The sequence below is a fragment of the Echinops telfairi genome, unplaced genomic scaffold (assembly GCF_000313985.2).
Source record: "Echinops telfairi isolate 266 unplaced genomic scaffold, ASM31398v2 ScPeMD7_7469;HRSCAF=8507_0, whole genome shotgun sequence".
Classification (NCBI taxonomy): Eukaryota; Metazoa; Chordata; class Mammalia; order Afrosoricida; family Tenrecidae; genus Echinops; species Echinops telfairi.
The window spans coordinates 3942190-3949352 of NW_022111372.1; positions in this window are offsets into that span (position 1 = coordinate 3942190).

Genomic DNA, 7163 nt, shown 5'->3' on the forward strand with positions numbered 1-7163 from the left:
CGATTATAGCAAATATAGTTAGGTTAAAATGTAATATCTCATCATTTGATGTCCCCTCTAACCCATTCTAAAGTTGTTTCAACTTTTAGTATTTTCTATTTTCTTTTTAATTGAAGTTTTTCTGTTTTGTATAGACATTGGGATTTCTGGTTGTTCGCTTCTTGTTTGTGTTTTGTATGATTTGTGCTATTATATGAAACACAGGATAGTAAAATCTGGAGAGACAGTAACTAGATTAATAATAGCCTAAGGCCATGGCAGGAGAGAATGGGGGATGGGGAGCTATGACATGTGTATGAGAAGAAAACATTCTGAAATTCATTATGGTAATGATTGCATCATTCCTTTAATAAGATTGAATGATTAAATTGTATGATATGTGAAGTAGTTTTTTCCTCTGCCATTGAGCAATGCTGACTCATAGCAACCCCTGTAGGTTTCTAAGAAAATAACTGTTTATGGAAGTAGATAGCCCAGTCTTTCAAATGGTCAACCATGTGGGTCAAAGCCCAACCCATAACCAGTACATCACCAGGGCTCTGATGTAGAGCATATACCAATAAAACTTTTTTAAAACGGCACCAGGACACATAGACTACTCCAAATAAGATGTGCCATAATTTCTTTGACAATATGTGGTAAGAGACAATGTAGAAAATCAGTATCATCAGCCAAAGTAGACCAAGGGCCAATGGAGGTTCATACCATCAATTACTTATATGTAAATTCAGTTTGAAGCTGAAGAAAATTAAACCAATTTGGTGAGAGCCCACGACAACTTTGAGTATTGTGGTAGTTACATATACTGGTGTCAATTTGGGAATTGAGAGGATTAAAAGTGAAGGGGTGGAGTCTAGCCTGCCAATCAGATCATATGCGATGAGGTCTCTGTGTGGGCATGGCCTTTTCCTGAGAATTCTGGGAACTCCTGCCTTTCCTTCCTGGAGCCAGGAGATGCACACTCTCTCTTGGTTCACTTCCTTGGAGACTCTCTATTGACAATGTTGACTCCCAGCGAGACATCCCTGAGGAGAAAACACATGGACCTACCCAGATGCAGCCAGAACCCTAGACTTGAATAAGCCACGTGGAGACCCCTGCAAGTGCTGAGATGCTTACAGTGCCACTGGATCTACAAGACATCTCACCCACTGGCTGTGATCTTCCTGCATTTGTCATCATTGCATGTGTTTCGTAAGTCTGAAGAGGACTTTATAGATTGGTATCGGACACATGGGCTAATCTCTGACTTATGGGCTTGGACTGGACTGGGTTGGGATGCTTTCTTAATGTACCATTACCCTTTATATAAAACTCTCTCTTATATACATATCAGTTTCTATGGATTTGTTTCTCTAGTCAACCTGGACTAACACAATTATATTCAACCTGATTTTAGAAAACATCTCAAAAACAGATTTGATACTTTGAACACTGACAGAAGACTCAATGAGCTGTGGGATGACATGAAGAACATCATGCATAAAGAGAGCAAAAGTTCATTAAAAAGAAAAGAAAAAAAATTAAAGTGCATGTCAGAAATGACTCTGAAACTTGCCCTTGAAAATAGAGTTGCCAAAGTAAATGGAAGAAATAATAAAGGAGAAAAGTGGAACAAAAACTCCAAGGGAAAATTGAGGAAAAAAAATCAGAGCATTACATAACAAAATTTATGAGACTGAAAGTTAGAAAGTAAAAATAGCTTTCTCTTGCTATATCTCAAGATGAAGTATTAATGAAAAATGCCAAGCCTCCAGTTGCAGTATTCAAAGAATCCTAAGGCAAAATATTGAATGGTGCAGGAAGCATCAAAAGGAGAGAGAAGAAATACAGAAACTGTACCAAAAAGAATCCGATGCCATCCAATGGTTTCAGGAGATAGCACCTTTTCAAGAACCAATGATACCACAGAAAGAAGTTCAAGCTGCACTGAAGGCGTTAGTGAAAAAGAAGGCCCCAGGAATTGTTGAAATATCAATTAAAATGTTTCCACAAGCTGATGGAACATGGAAAGTGCTTATTTGTCTGGGTCAAGATATTTGGAAAAAAGTTATCTGGCCAGCCTACTGAAAGATACCCATGTATGTGCCCGTTCCAACGAAAGGTGATCAGACAGAATGTGTAAATGTTTAAACAATATCATTAATATCACATGCAACCTAAGGTTTTCTAAAGGTAATTCAAAACCAGCTGCAGCAGTGCATTGGCAGTAACTGAAGAGGGTTTGAAATAAAGAATATCATTTCAGATGTCAGATAAATCTTACATAAAAGAAGAAAATACCAGAAAGATATTTACTTGTGCTTTATAGACATTACAAAGGCATATGTGGACCACTGCAAACTGAGTAATATTGTGAAGAATGAGAATTCTAATTATGTTCTTGTGGAACCTGTGCATAAACCAAGAGGCATTGCATCAAACAGAATTAGCAAATACTGTATGATCTGAACTTTTTTTTAAATTGTGTCGGGGTTGTATCCTTTCATCATATATGTTCAATGCCTATGCTGAGTAAATAATCAGAGAATCTGAACGTGTGAAGAAGAACATGGCATCAGGATTAGAGGAAGGGTTATGAACAACCTGTGATAGGAAGATAGCACAAACTCGTTTGATGAAAGCCAGCAGGACCTGAAGCACGTGTGGATGAAAACCAGACTGTAGCCTGCAGGATGGATTGCAATTCAAGTAAAGACAGCAACAATATTCACACATGGACCAATAAACAACGTAGATAAATGGAGAAAAATGGAAATTGTCAAGAATTTCACCCAGTTTATCTCCACCATCAGTGCTCGCAGAAGCAGCAATCAAGAAGTCAAACAACTCATTGGGTAAGCCGCACAAACCTGCTGCCCGAGGCCTCCTTAAGGAGGTGATGAGCAGGATGCTACTCAGAACTAAGGCTTATGGAGCCAAGCCTCTGTCTTTTCAATCGCTCCACTTGCATGTGGGAACTGGACAATGAACAAGGAAGCCCACAGAAGAATGGATTCCTTTGGGTAACGTAGAGAAGGACTGTGAAAAAGAGGAAGATCCACAAGGAAATGTACTGACAGTGGCAGCAACACCCAGCTGAGCCATGAGAGTGATTGTGAGGACGGCCCCTGGCGGGGCAGTGTTTTCTTCTGCTGTGCATAGGGGCACAACAAGTGGAAACCAAACAGATGACCCCTAACAACACGCCCCTCTCACCCCACTCCTTCATTTGGGTTCTTTTCTCTCTCCTGCTTTTCCCTTTCCTGTCTTCTTTTATGTTTTAAAAGTAACCTTCTGTCTGATAATGTAGTGCAACTATTTCTTCCATAAAAAATAAAGGGTCAATTCCTGTATCTGTTGTTTGAATAAATCCGTGATTTATTCGATTATTTTGAAAGGTTAGAAACCTGATGGAATTATTTTAGAACATGATTTTGTTGTTGTTGATGTCATTGTTGGGAACAGCCAAGTTGGTTTCGACTCATAGTCACCCTCTGTACAGTGCAAAGAACCAATGTCCAGGCCTGCTCCATCTTCACCGTGGTTCTCTGTGAGCCCACTGTGGCAGCCAGTCTTTTTCTCTGCATGAGTTTCCATTTTGTAAGCATGATGACCTTTCTAGGAGTGGTCTCTGCTGATAATACATCCAAGGTCCGTGAGATGAAGTCACCCCATCCTCACTTCTAAATAGCACTCTGGCTGTACTTCCTTCAAGATAGATTTGCATGCTCTTTTAGAAGCCAATGCTATGTTCAGCAGCACCATAATTCAAATGTATGCATTCTTTTTCAGACTTCTTTATTCAAAGCCCAATTTCATATGCATGTGAGGCAATTAAGAATAGTATGAATTAGGCCATGAGCATTGACTGTGGATCCAAGCAAAATGAAATCCTTGACAATTTCAATCTTTTCTCCATTTATCATGATATTACCTATTGGTCCAGTTGTGAGGAATTTGGTTTTTTGTACATAGAATTATAACCCATATTGAAGGTTGCAAGCCTTGATCTTCATGAGCAAGAGTTTCAAGTTAACCATGTCTTTTCAGCGAGAATATGATTAGTGTTTTACTTTTATAAGTGGCAGTGAATTATTTAATGTGACTTCTCTAGCCAAAGTCTCTATCTCCCAGCACATGTCTTTTCCCTGTACGGGTCTGGTATGACGGTGGGGGAAGACTGATCGAATTCACTGTGAGTAATTGTGAATTGGAGCGTCATCCTGCTGTGTATCAAAGGAGCCCTCTGAGAAGCTGGAAAGGGAATGCAGGGCCCCCAGGCACCAGCAGTGAGGTTCATCCTGTGCACCTGAGATTCTTCTGCAGTGAGCCTCCATGATCCAGAAGACAGCTACCACCTCAGAGAAGGAGCAGCAGAATCAGGAGCGAGGACTGGGAACTGAGCGAGGGACTTTCCCCACCCACGGAGCAAGGAAAGCTGGGTGTTTTGGGTACCAGTAGTTGGCTGGCGGTGGTGGATGCCTCTGGGCTCCTATTTCAGATAGCTGGGTTTTCTTAAGCAGAATGTCATTGGGTTGAGGCTTATAGCAGAGTGGTATGCCTTCTGAGCATTTGTTAGCCGGTGACACAGAACTTTTTAACATGCCCTGTAAACAACTCACCCTGAACATTTCTCACTGGCATTACAACTTGTTAAGTCCCTTAATAATCCCTTTAATCATGAATTTGTCTGTGAATTCTTTGTAGCCGTTGAAATAGATATTAGAAACTAAAGAGGTAAACGGAGAACATTAATTAAGACACTTCAATAAGAATCTTAATAGAGTTCTAATCTTACATAATTTTGGAAGTATAAATATTACAGAGCATTAAAGTATTAGAATATATCAAAAACTTAGTTCAGAATACATTGAGGAGTTGCATCAGGCAGGATATAATCAAAGAACCAGACCACAAACAAAAATACAGATGTTTTATTATAAATATTAATCTTACATAATTGTCAAGGCCAAGTGGGATGTTTGTGGAAAGATTTTATGACAAAAGACATTCCTGAGTTGCCATGAAGGAGCAATACCCGGGGTCGTGAAGACACGTCGGCATGACATGGTGGAGAGGAGTACGGAGCCCAGGAGCATGGCGCCCGCCATCATCCTCAGGATCTACTCTGGACTCAGCAAAGGAAAACTGGACATCACATCTGATCTTCATAACCCGACACTGAAAAAAGACACCATGCTTGCTAAAGTAGACACACAGCCAAAAAAAGAAAACAACCCTCAACAAAGTGAATGGACACACTGATCATCCCATTGAACTTACATATCGGAACGACTGTGAGGCTGGCACAGGACTAAGCAGTATTTCATTCTGTTTACATAAGTCACTGTAATCAGAACCAATTTGACTCCACCTAAAAACCTTAACAACAACTTCACGTACGTGACCTCAAGAATATCCTGACGTCCTTCACCACAGAGCTGAGGATGTAATAGCCCAGGTTTTGCATATGCTGAATCAAGATCCAATATGGTCTGAGGGAGTTGCTTGACCAGCTGCTGCACATACTAACCAGGTGAGCTAGACCAGTGACAACACAAACACTGCTACCGACATTGACCTTAGACCATACAGTATAGCTACTGGCTTACACTCATGTCAGAGTTTTTCACACATTTCTCCTGTGCTAACTCCTTCTCTGAAACAATAAGAAGAGGATATTCAAAGAAACATAGTTCCAGTTTAACTTACATTGACACAAAGTAAAAGAACTACACTCAATGTCCTATTTCCTTATACGTATCTACTTCTTCGAACCAGAAGAGTATACCTCACTCTCACTGCCATCAAGGTGAGGCTGACTCATAGCAACCCTCGAAGTCAGGGTAGAATTGCACCGGTGAGTTTCCAACACTATACTATTCACAGGCATAGAAAGCCCTGCCTTTCACAGAGCCATTGATCGTTTTGAACTGTGAACTTTGTTGATTGCAACCCAATGCATATCCACTATACCACCAGGCTCCACTCAAATACACAGAACCTCCAAATAAACAATCCTTAAATATTAATTTTGGCTAACATAACATGTTTGTACAACTAAGCATATAGTGAACCTCTCCATAAAATAGTGGTTCTCAACTTGTGGGTCGCGACCCCTTTGGGGGTCAAATGACCCTTTCACAGGGGTCACCTGATTCATAACAGTAGCAAAATTACAGTTAGGAAGTAGCAATGAAAGTAATTTTATGGTTGGAGGTCACCACAGCATGAGGAACTGTATTTAAGGGTTGTAGCACTAGGAAGTTTGAGAACCACTGCCCTAAAAGAAGACACAAAGTCACATTAACCATCTTTGAAAGATGCTCACTCTTCTATGTCCCTCAGACATCTTTGCATTCTGTAATGCAAATATTGGTTGTTGGAAGATATTCTCCAATGGACAGCCATATTTCTGCATGTCGTCCAATATGTTTACAGTTAATTTGCTCTGGTTGCCTTTTTAAGGATGTTTTCAAAACCCTGATTGTTAAAAGATGTTTGTATTCTAAGTTGGTACTCCTAAAGATGCCTTCCTTCTAGAAAAGATTTAACATATTAATGAAGATAAGGTCACTCTCCAGAGGGGAGGGTGGTCAGGTGTGTCAGCAATTACATATATATTATCAGGGAATACTCATATTAGTATTCTTTTTCTAATATATTCCACTTCATGTGCACCAATTTCTGAACCTTATCAAATAGTCCTGTGGTAACCGGAATAAAGTGAACTATCAAAATGCTGTTGCTCTGGATATGGTTATTGCTGAATATAAACGGTCCTTTTGTTCTGACCTATTTAAGTCTCATGTCTTCTGCCAGTATCTGTTAAACACTGGCAGGCCCGCTAGTTAATTTGAAAGTACAAAAATTCTAAGACCTTAACTGACATTGAGAAAAGTTACAATTATATATTAAGTTGGATAATAGGGACATAAGACAGGAGAGGGAAACTTGTTGATATACATACAGGAACATATCCTTATAAAAAATAATCAAATGATGTTGAAATAATTAGTAACTAACTTTCAAATGCTATATCTAAAACACTGGACTCATGACATTAGAAATAACTGAAAGAAGCTTACTGAAGGAGAAAATGAACTTTATATTAGATGATGTATTAATAGCGATTTTGCTGCTGGTGTTAAGTGCCATTGAATTGGTTCCCACTCAAGGTG